Source organism: Vicia villosa, unplaced genomic scaffold, assembly GCF_029867415.1.
Source record: "Vicia villosa cultivar HV-30 ecotype Madison, WI unplaced genomic scaffold, Vvil1.0 ctg.002761F_1_1, whole genome shotgun sequence".
Taxonomy (NCBI): domain Eukaryota; kingdom Viridiplantae; phylum Streptophyta; class Magnoliopsida; order Fabales; family Fabaceae; genus Vicia; species Vicia villosa.
The window spans coordinates 189,118-201,595 of NW_026706024.1; the positions used below are offsets into that span (position 1 = coordinate 189,118).

Sequence of the window (12,478 nt, forward strand, 5' to 3'; positions counted from 1 at the left end):
TGCATTCATGCATGTGCATCCATGGTTACCAAGACTCTTACCACTTTTCCTCTCCATCAGATCAGTCAAGACGATTCATCCACACCGATATCTGACAAGAGCTCACAGAAGAAGAATCATGGAGAATTACGAACAAGATCAAGCTGCCATTAGAGAAGAGATGGATCAAATGAAAACGAAGGTCGATGCTATCCTGGAAGCTATCCAAGCCTTGCGAACTGAAAGGGTTCCTGCTACACAAGAGATTCCCGTTGTTGGTAACCAAGCTGCTGCTAGCCAACTTGAGGTCGTTCCACCTTCTTCTACTCCATTTGAGTTCCAAGCAAGGACTAATGCTACTCTTGGAATGCCATTTAGCTTCATGACTGCTGATACTCTTGGAGCTTCAAACCAAGGAGGGTCCATGCCCTTAACCTCTGGAGTGCCAACCACGAATGGGCCTGTTTTCCCATTTCCTACTCCACCTTCTCAAACAGAGATTCCTATTCCTGCTTTCTGTGGTACTCAGTTTGCTAATCCAGAAATGCAAACAATACCAACTGCTGAAAGAGCTCGACCCGTCGAGAAATCTGCTGAGAAGTATAAGATTCTTGAGGAAAGAATTCGAGCCATTGAAGGATTCAGTGCATATGGGATGGATGCTGAGGATATGTGTCTAGTTCCTAATCTGGTTGTCCCTCCTAAGTTCAAGACTCCCGACTTCCAGAAGTACAAGGGTTTGAGCTGTCCGAAGAGCCATATCATCATGTATTGTCGTAAGATGGCTTCTCACATCCACAACGACTCATTGCTCATTCACTGCTTCCAAGATAGCTTATCTGGGGCATCTCTGAACTGGTATATGAATCTGGAGCGTAATAGAATCCGATCTTGGAAGGATTTGTCTGATGCTTTCCTCAAGCAATATCAGTATAACATTGACATGGCGCCGACTAGGTTGCAACTTCAAAATCAAGTGCAAAGGACCAATGAGACATTCAAAGAGTATGCCCAAAGGTGGAGAGAAATGGCTGCTCAAGTTAACCCACCGCTTTCTGAATCCGAGCTGGTTGATATGTTCATGAACACTCTTCAAGGACATTACTATGAAAGGATGGTGGGTAGTGTTTCTTCTGGTTTCTCCGATCTAGTCAGGATTGGTGAAAGAATTGAGAATGGTTTGAAAATTGGTAAGATCCAGAATCCCGCCAATGCTGCTGCTGCAAACCAATATGGGTACAAGAAACCTCAGGGTAACTTTGTCAAGAAGAAAGAAGGCGAGACCAGTGCCGCCTATGCTCAAGATCAAGCTCCTCGCTATCAAGTGGCCGCCACCGCCCCTCAAGCTTATGTGGCACCTGTTGGTCAACAACCTTGGGTCCCTTATCAACAATATGTTCAACAACAACAACAAGGTTTCCAACAACAAGGTTATCAGCAGAGACAAGGTCAACAGAGGCAGAATAGGCCTAAAAGGGTGTATGACTGTGTACCAATGACCTATAGCCAACTTCTCGCCGCCTTGCTTGATCAAAAACTGATTCAATTAGCTGAAGCGAGGCCTCCTCCTGATCCTCTCCCTCCAAATTACAAGATTAATGCCAAGTGTGAATTCCACTCTGGAGGATCTGGTCACACCACTGAAGAGTGCAGAGTTCTCAAAGACAAGGTTCAGGATCTGCTTGATGCAAAGGAGATTACATTCACACCTGTGGCACCTAATGTGGTCAATAATCCCATGCCACCTCACAATGGAGCTTCCACCAGTGGACCATGAAGACTTTATGTTTGTCAGAGAACATTTCATTTGCATTAGAATAAGGCCAAGCTTGCCACTGTATAGATTTCTTTAGTATTTTCAATTGTATTACTTTTGTTGTTATCAAGTACTTCTCATTGTAAGAAACTCATTCTGTTTGAATAAATAAAAATAATGCAATATACATGTTTTTCTCAAATCATTTCATCTTTGTCATTATGTTCATTGATACCTCGCTCATTTGTCTTAAGCAACTAAAAAAGGAGAATGATGAAAATCAAAAACACATGAACTACTAATTGTATGCTTTTGGAACAAAGATCCTGCTGACGATGTACAGGCATTGTTTCAATTCCCAAACACTGGAGTTATAAGGGAGTGAAACCTTCGTCAACCCCTTTGAGCCTAAGGAGTAGTAGTTTCTTTTCAAAAAATTCAAAACCCTCAATCTTAACCAGGGGCAGGGTAGTCTTCAGTTAGTGCGACCGAGCGCTCGACGTTCAGGTATTCCATCAGAGGATCAATCATATCTCAGATCTCATAACAAAAAAGGAAGAGCACAATCCACAATGGATGTCCTCATTCATTAAGAAGAAGGCAGTCACAACCTTTTCAAGTCAATCACAAAGTCATACAACTTGTTCCCGAATGAGACAAAAAAAAGAGTGAAAAGAAAGTTATGAATTGTGATAAAAAAAAAAAAAAACAATAGCCCGCTAAGTCAAAAAAAAAGAAAGGAAAAGCTTTGAAGCAAATGACTTAGGCAAAAATTAGGGCATATCCCGCTGGACAATGAAAACCAAAATCAAAAGAAACTTTCTGTCCAGGCAAAAGTTAGGGAAAGCAAAAGAAAAGAACAAGAACAAAAATCCTCCAAGGGACAAGTTGTTATAATCATCAATGAAAGCACGAAAGGGTGGCTGCCACCTCCATCAAAGCTATAAAGGATCCTCATCCATCACAACCCTTCCTGAAAGACGAACACTCGTGTCAAGCTAACTGAACATAGGACTGGAGAACATCACGAAGAAGGGGTGGGTTAAGTAGAACTTGAGCCTTTATCCTTTGTTTCTTAAACCGTGAACCCGGCCACGTTACAACCCTCGAAAGTCCTAATTGAAGCAGGGATCGTTCCGAAAGCATACAAACTGTAAAATCATGTCAAACTGACTCCTAATGTTGCTGTGTCATTTGTGTTCGTATCAGCACAACATTTTGACAAATAAAACTTTTCTTTGAGATTAACATGTGCATTGCATTCTCATTATCCTTTTCAAAACAGAATTGTCTCTAACTTGAAAATAAGTACTTGATACCAAGGAAAGTTCAACATTGAAATTCCATCGAGTAATCTTACAAAGGCAAAGGTTGGTCATCCACCGAGCAAATATCTCAGACATCCATTTGGTGGAAGAGTTCCTTTCAATCTGGGGCATTCATCCCATGATCTACGCTAGGGCAGACCATTACAAATCTCCATGATTCAAGCATTATCAAAGCTTTATCTCAAGAGATCATGCAAGCTGGGGCAAACTAGTGACAATTCCTTTTTTCATCCCCAAGCAAGTGTCAGATATCGAGATAGGTGTCGAGGAGTCAAGCCAAACACCTCACCTTCACAAGTTCTATCCTTCAAGCAACAACCTTCCCCAAGGGCACATTCCATCCACTCCTGGCATCTTGGAGACTATCATTCCATTCATAATCATACAATCATCATGCATATCATTGCATTCTCATGATCATTTCTCCCGCATGATCCAATCATCAACAAAGCAGGGGCATCCACCCCATCTTGAATCAAGCAGAGTTCAGAACTCCACCTAATCTATTCCACATCAAAGCAGAAACCCCAATCAATCAGTACACTGCATATAGAATTCATTGCATTGCATCTCCAGAAGTGCACAAATAAATCAAACATTGCATGTGAAGCATAAGCCAAGTTATTCATCAGATGAGTTCTCTACAAGCATTCAATTGATATTTCACTGGATCACTCAGAGTTACCATCGTGGTGTCATCTCCCAAAGTCAATTGTTCACCTTTCTTTCAACCCAGAGTTGATATTTTGTGTTCAACCCAAAGTTGATTTCTCCTTTCATCTTTTAACCCCGAGTTAATTATCTTTCCCACTCAACCCAGAGTTGACGGTCACCCTTTGTTCAATTCAGAATTGACTTCTTTTCTCTTTCCCACTCAACCCAGAGTTGACGGTTATCCCTTTCTTTCAATCCAGAATTGATCATCCTTTCCAACTCAACCCAGAGTTGACTATCATCTTTTATTCAACCCAGAGTTGATTCTTTCCTTTTCCCACTCGACCCAGAGTTGACGGTTATCTTTTATTCAACCCAGAGTTGATCCTCGTCTTTATTTCCCACTCAACCCAGAGTTGACGGTTATCTTTTCTTATCTTTTACTCAACCCAGAGTTGACGGTTCTCTTTTATCTTATTCCCACTCAACCCAGAGTCGACGGTTATTGCTTGTCTTTCCCACTCACCCAGAGTTGACGGTCACCTTTTATTCAACCCAGAGTTGATGTTTGTCTTTTATTCAACCCAGAGTTGACGCTTATCTTTTTCCCACTCAACCCAGAGTTGATGGTTGTCTCGTTTCTTTCCCTCTCACCCAGAGTTGACGGATATTTCTTCTTGTTTCTTTTCCCACTCAACCCAGAGTTGACGGTTATCTTTTACTCAACCCAGAGTTGACCCTTCTCTTTTTTCCACTCAACCCAGAGTTGATGGTTTTCTTTTGTCTTTTCCCACTCAACCCAGAGTTGACGGTTATTTCTAATTGTTCATCCTTCCCCTTTCAACCCAGAGTTGAATTACTTTCTCTCAACTCAGAGTTGATGTCTATCTCTTGTTTTCAACCCAGAGTTGATGTTCGTACCTTCTGTCTCAACCCAGAGTTAATACTTATATCTCATCCCACTAATACTGATCTCTCTTTCCGTTCTCAATCCAGAATTGATGTCCATATCTTGTTTTCAACCCAGAGTTGACCTCCCTTTATTCTTCGACCCAGAGTTGACCCACTTTTCTTTTTTCAATCCAGAGTTGATGTTTATTTCACTTCTAAACCAGAGTTAAGTCGTTCAATCCAGAGTTGATACAATCTTCCTCATTGGAGTTGACACCATCTTGTTCCCAGTGGATCCTACCTCTCATCACGCAAATTTTCTAGTTCACGTGGTATTTAATCTTCTTCTACCTCGAATGCTCGAAAGGCTAGCGCCAATCTCACCTTCAGGTTTAAGATGATTAAATAGGGGCAGCTGTTGCACCCCAAAATTTGCCCACCCTAATTCACTTATAATTGGCTTAAGCAGTGCATTCATCTGCATACATTCATCAAGTCATCTAACACTCACGCACTCATGTAACCAATAACTTGGCGCTTGATAAGGAGCATGGAACAAATTAAGGTTTTCACTTAAGTATTGTCACAAGGTAAATTATCCCCTCAAAGATAGTATCTGGCGGTTAATCAAGGTCACAGTTAGTTCAGGTCTTTTGGAACAATGCATTTATGTGGAATTCTTGAAGCACGACGTATTCGTTGTTTGTCATACAAGTTTTTAATTTGGATATGGAATGCAAGTTTGAAGTTGATTTAAATTGAAAATTTGTTCAAAAGGATGGAAGTCTCAATGATACAAAGCTTAGAACATTCATGAGATCCATTGGTTTACAAGCTACAGGTTCAACAAATAAAATCAACATATTTATGAGGAAGTGCACCTTTCATTATCATTGGCCAAAATTCCATTCATTTCAAATACAACAAATTACAAGCCTACTATTCATCTTAAAATCCCTCATGTTACAAAAGAAATTACATACATGAAAAAAAAAATTCATACAAGAAAGTCTATACAAAGTCAACTAGAATTTCCTAACGTCCATTGTTCTGATCTTTCAATCATGTGCCTTCTCTCCAAGTAGTTTCCCATGCCATGGATTTGTTCAAATTTAGTACTGGACCTACTTCATAGTACAAAAAGCTAGTCGGTTCAGAATGCAAGAATCCAGTCCAAACATGCCCTTTCTTCATAACTTTTTCCAACCTACATTATGCCATCACAGAGCTTGCAAACCTGCAACAAACAAAATCCAAGCTTAAATTATCATTTCAAACAGTAATTGAAATCCAACACCATCATATTCAGTCCCTGCAACAATTAAACCAACCTGCAGCCAGCATAACTACAAAACACAGCCATAACAGAATCAGTTACTGAATAACTAACCTGACCAAGTCATAACAAACTCTCAAACCAACATATAACAGTCCCTAACAACTTCTAACCATATATAACAGAATGAGTAACTAACTTTTAGACTACAATAACCAACTCTCTCAGTTCTAATCCTCACCATTCATCCCTAACTACCCCTAACCGATTCAGTTATAACCTCTAACAGATTTAACAGAAATACAAAGAGAAAGAATCAGAGATTGAACCAACCTTCATTCCCTATAAATCAGAACCTGGATTCATTCATGAAACTTCTTCCATTCTTCACTTCTCACCCCTCTGAAACCTTCTCGACGCCCATTCATCACCTTCATTTCATTCCACCTTCATCTCCTTCATTCTTCACTGCTCCCATTCATCTTCACCTTCAATCTTCTCCATCATCTTCATCACTCCACAATCAACATCATCTTCATCACTTCACACTCTACTGCAATCTCCCTTCAAGTCCTCTCCTCACCTTCTTCTCCATTCACTGAGACAATCTTCGTTTTGAATCCCTCCACTCTCCGATTTCTGCAAGTGAAAAAATAAAGAACAAAATTCATACACGGAAGAAGAAAACAGAGAAGCGGTTACAAAAAATCATTACCGATTCATCACCAATCTTCTCTTCATTCTCTTCAATCATCTTCACTCATTCGATCCGCAATCTTGAATCTCTATCGGTAACAGGTTCTTCAGTCGATATCATCATCGTCAACCTCACGCAATCGTTCATCATCATCACCGCTCAGCATCGACACCTTCAAGAACCATAGCAAGACGACCGCAAATCTTCATCAAATTTCTTCAGACCTTAACGCAAATCTTCAACACGCCTCCATCGAATCGAAGCATCACCTTCGGTTCTTTCTTCAGGAGCTCTCATCACTACTATCACCTAAGCTTCAACGGACTTCGACAGATACGCAAACATCAACAAACATCATCGCGCGTCATCGTCGTGAATCCGGACACAGAAGCAGAAGTGAATCGGAGAAGATGAAAGAGGTGTTGTGAAGAGAATTGAGGTGAGAAATACGCGGGAGTGGTACGGCGAGATAGGGAGAGGGAGATCGCGTCGCCGCCGTTTTGCGTGAGAGGGAGAAGAGCGTTTGGGAGCTGATACGTCACAAGTATTTCTAACCCTAATCCCTTTTTCTTTTTCATTTCAATTTATTTTTCTTTTTCATTTCAATTTGTTTTTCTATTATTAATTAACAGAATGAATTAATTGAGTTAATGGAAAATGTTAACAGAAATTAAGTCTCTGATTTAATGTCATTAATTGTTGATTAAAAAGTTATGATAATCTGAACAAAACTGGATCAAGGCATTGAAACTGGGCGCACCCCCTGGCCCATGTCTTCTTGATAAACAAATTCTGTATAACAAAAACTCTCTGGGCCAAATCGCTAGCTACACCCCTCTCAGGCCCAGGTCTCTTTTGGCAGCAAAATCATACAAAAAAACAACTGTGTGGGCCGGTCCTCTGGGCCCTGCGCCCATGTTACTCTTCACACCCATATTTTCAATTAGCACCCCCTGTTTTCTTTATTCTTCATTAATAATTTTAGGTTTACTTAGTCTTTTTTACCAATTTCTTTTAGGTGATAATCACTAATTTTTCCACTATCCTTTTAGACCTTAATACAATTTTTGACATATAAAAATAATCACAAATATATTAGTTTTAGGCTATTTGTTTTAGTTCTTTTGTTTGATTTGCAACTCAATTTCTCTCATAAAAATCAATATAAAAAATAGTAGTATTTTTAATTCATTTGTACTATACTTTTGACTTGTTACTATGTGCTTGTATGCCAATTTTTGCACCATTGTGTTACTCACTATTGACTTCTAATTGCGATCTTTAATTTTCATTATTCTTTTAATCCTAACCTTTAGGTAGAAACCATGATAACATTAGGTAGAAATTCCCTTCATACTTAGGTTAGTTTCTTTTCATTTTCAACTTTAAAACATCTAACAAATACTTGAATTAAATCCCATAAAAAATACCAAGAAAACTCATAAAAAATGACTAATAAATACTTTGACTAATAAAAAGGGAATGGAAGCTTGTAACTTCTCTTGCTTAAGGGATGTTCGAGTGCTTGGAGCTCCCTTGCTTAAGGGTCCCATTCAGGCGTAAGTTCCCAACTTCTAAAAAACACAAACCAAAGAGTAACTCGAGTTTCCCTTGCTTAAGGGATTTCCTCGAAACGCTCAAACTCTCTTCTCTATCTCGCCTCCGAGGCATTCTTTAATCGGACACGTTATTTCCGCTCCATTCCCAGCTTAAGACTCCAGAGGTCGAGCAGCGGAGTGCGAATGTAACTTCGTCCACTAAAAAACACAAAAACAAACAAAAACTAAAGAGCCGAACTACGGCGCTCTGATTCCTGAAAAGGATACGTAGGCATCAAGTCGCGGGGCTTGAACGAGCACAATTATTTAAAAAAACCTTATTTTTCCCGTGTTTCTTTTCTTTCATTTGCATGCATTCCCTTAGTAATTAAGCCTTAGATTTATACACCCTTTAGATAGCAACAAACATAGGTGGATACCATCGAGTACGATGGGCGTGAGGGGTGCTAATACCTTCCCCTTGCGTAACCGACTCCCGTACCCTATCTCTGGTCGAAAGACCTCGTTCTTATTCTTTGTCAGGTTTTCTGATATTCCTTTCCCTCTTTGGGATAAATATATTGGTGGCGACTCTGTTCATTTTCGCGAGCGTGCGACAGAAGCAAGTCGAAGGCAATCCTTTAAGTCATATACTCTGATGTATGCGGTCCAATCCAAGTGGATTCGCATGGAGGTAAAAAATACTTTGTTATATTCATAGATGATTTCAGTCAAAAATGAGGGACTTAAATGATCAAGAAGAAAAGTGAAGTGATCGAGGTATTTGCCAAGTTTAAATCTATGGTCTAAAGACAAAGTGGACGAAAGCTCAAAGTTCTAAGAAGTCAAAATAGAAGAATTTCGACAAGAAGAAGTCAGGGGTGATGCAGGCCCAAGGAGATCTCAAAGAATACGACACATGTCTGCATGGTTGCAAGAATGTTTGATTACATCAAATGATGTGGTCGATAACGAAGGTGAGCTGGTACATTACGCCTTCTACGCAAATGTTGAACCTGTCAATGCAGTTGAGACATTGAAGGATTTAGTGTGGGCGAAAGCTATGACTGAGGAATTGAAGTCCATCGAAGACAACAACACTTGGTCACTTGTCGAATTGCCTCGAGGAAAGAAGACAATTGATGTAAAATGGGTACAAAAGGTGAAGGTGAAGTGTAATCTCAAAGGGGAAGTGACTTGACACAAGGCAAAGCTTGTGGCAAAAGGATATCTTCAGAAGAAAGGAATCAACTTTAATGAAGTATTTACACCTATTTCCAGGATCGATACAATCAGGTTGATTGTTGGTCTAGTGAACAAGAACAATTCGCACATGTGTCAGATGGATGTTAAATGTGCTTTCCTGAATGGACCTTTAGACAAAGAGTTATTCAGAAGACTAAGAGCTATGATGAATGTAGATAGCTTAGACACAATGAATTAGGTGGTGTGTTAAATTGTAATTCATAGTGTTGAATAATGTGTGTGTCGAACTATATTTGATTTAGTTAGATTAGATTTAGTTACACACAAATTTGATTAGATTTGATTTAGTTCCAAAATAGGTATTTTGGGCTTTTATAGTTTTGTGCTTTTGACTTAGAGAGCAACCTAACCTAAATTTATAAATAGAGGGAGTAACCCCTATTTTAGTAATCAATTTGTATTCACAGAATTTGCAGTTGAAAGTGAATAAGAAGTTTTCCACAATTTGTGGGCAAAAAGAAACTCTGCAGAAAATCATTTTCTTTCTTTCATATTTTTTTCATTGTCATTGTGTGGTAATAACATTCTTGATCATCAAGTTTGATAAAAAATCATCATAAATATTGATGGATTTCCCGGCATATTTTACCCTTCTTTTTCTCAAAACTAATTTTATAGTTCTATCAGAACAATTATACATCTAACTCTCGTACTAAAATTTTAAAACAATAGACCTTCTTTAATAACTAAAATTTCTAAAATATTAATTTAAAAATAATAATAACATCCATATGAATATATTTACAAATAAACTATTTTTCCAAAACATTTCTCTTGGCCTTATAACCCTTATAACACTTGAAGAGAACTTACTCAATCATTTCAATTTTTCAATAATATTATTTAAAAAATATTTATACCTTATTTATTTTTTGGCTTAAATATATTTTTGGTCTTGTAAATTAGTGAATTTTAGATTTTTGTCTTTGGAAATTTTGTTTTTGTCTGAGTTCCTATATCTTACTTTTTATTTGCAGTTTAGTCCCTAAAGCCAAAATCTACAGGTTTCTTGCAAATTATTCTACAAATTTTCCTACGAATTTTGATTTTATGGACTAAAATAAACGCGAAAGTGAAATATAGAGACTTAGACCAAAAAAAACTTATAAGGACCAAAAATAAAAAATTACTAACTTATAGGAACCAAGATGGGACGGACGTACAATATAGCTTGTATAGGCATAGGCCCCCACTAAATGTTTCAAACCCACCACACACACACACACACACATATATATATATATATATATATATATATTATATTTGTGTTACATACATATTTGTAGTTGTTATATTCACTAGTGCAAAAAGTTTAATATAATTTTAAAATTTACACCCAATATATTAAAAACGGGTGTAATTGAGAAATGTGATGGCAATTTCGTAAATAAAGTGTCATTTCAAGCATTATTAGATGACAATATACACCCTATTTTTTAAAAACGGGTTTAAATTAAAAATATTATTATAATCAAATCTCAATTACTCCCTTTAAACTAAAAATCGGGTGTAAATTTATATATTAAAAAAATTATTTAATTTAATTTTATAACTCAAAATATATAAATATATGACATATTAACAAATTATTGATTAAATATTAAAGGGTCTAAATTTCAGTTCAATTGTAAATTTCAGTTCAATTTTGCATTTGTATTCACGCTTTTGTTTACACTTATCACAAATTAATGCAATGTTTACAATATTAATGTTGTGTGTGTAGAAATGAAGAATCAGTTGTTCATATGGACTATCTGAAACGATTGTTGGAGTTTCGGGTAGAAATGAAGCTTCATCGTAACTGAAGAAGCGATTCCACAACACATTCATACGCCAAACGCGACATAACACATTTCATTTTTCATCACAAACCCTAATTCACATCGAGATCCGAACGAGTATAGTAGAGTTTCGGAGAGATCCGAATCTTCAATGGCACATCGAAGAGTGAAATTGCTGTTCCTTCTCTGCGCTCTTTGTTATGCCCTCAATTCCTTTGCCGCGTAATTTTCATGCTTTCGGTTTTTTCATTTTCGTTTCTCTGTTTGCGATTTCTTTGGAAAATTCTGATTCTGTATTTGTTTGTTTCATGTTTTCGTATGCAGAAAGAGCTATTACGATATACTGCAAGTGTCGAAGAGTGCGGGGATGATCAGATTAAGAGAGCGTATAGGAAACTGGCATTGAAGTATCATCCTGATAAGAATCCGAGGAATGAAGAAGCTAATAAGAAATTCGCGGAGATTAACAATGGTAGTATATATGTATACATGTATCGTTGCTTTTGTTTGTTTTTATTTGGTATTTTCATGATGTAGTTTGTGAAACTGGCATTTTATTTGGTCCTCTTAGTGTGATGGTTGCAGAGAATCTGGAGGAACATGTGGTACAAATCAGAATGATTCTTCTCATTTTTCTTGTAACTGTCCTTCTGGAAGTGGAACTCATCATTATGCTGCAAATTGTTCTTCTTATCACAAGAGTAAGTATTCTCACAAGAGTAAGTATTTAGATTGATTTATTTGAGTATATTTATTGACACAAACACTAATCATATGATTTGGATGATGCATAATTTATCTAAATTGTCCTAACAAATTCAAGTTCTTCTGGGCCATTGTGATGTATCTAATCATCGTGTAGCGTTGAGTATCAAACGAGCTTGGCAAAGGAAGTCGAAAGCCGCAAAATAAATCAGTATCTCTCTGAGGTTTATTTATTTATTTTCTTTTTATCTATTTATCTTGTGGTGGATTTTGAATGTGAATGTTTGCTATTTGTGAAATTGTTCTGGATTGTGTTTTAGGTCAAGAGAGTTTTAAAGCCTGGAGGAAAGTTTGTGTGCCTTACCTTGGCCGAACCTCATGTACTCAGTTAGTTTATTCATCTATTCTGTTTGACTTTCAAAACGAAAAAAGTATATATTGTATGGACTGTGGAGAATGTTATTGAAAGCACTAGCTGGTTGTGATGGTGTTCTGTGGAAAATGATTTTGACTTATCTGTTGAGGTACATTGTTTGCGAAGATGTGTGCTGAGTTTAGTTTTCTGGTTTTTGTTATAATTTTCATGTGATTGTAGTGGTGATTATTC

The 12,478-nt window shown here is 37.5% G+C and overlaps 1 long non-coding RNA gene across 1 annotated transcript; it reads left to right on the forward strand.

Moving 5' to 3' along the window:
• Positions 1–11,146: 11,146 nt before the first annotated feature.
• Positions 11,147–12,033, forward strand: LOC131639765 (uncharacterized). Its single transcript, XR_009295036.1, has 3 exons — positions 11,147–11,388; positions 11,491–11,638; positions 11,738–12,033. It is a non-coding gene; the product is annotated as an uncharacterized LOC131639765 (long non-coding RNA).
• Positions 12,034–12,478: the final 445 nt, after the last annotated feature.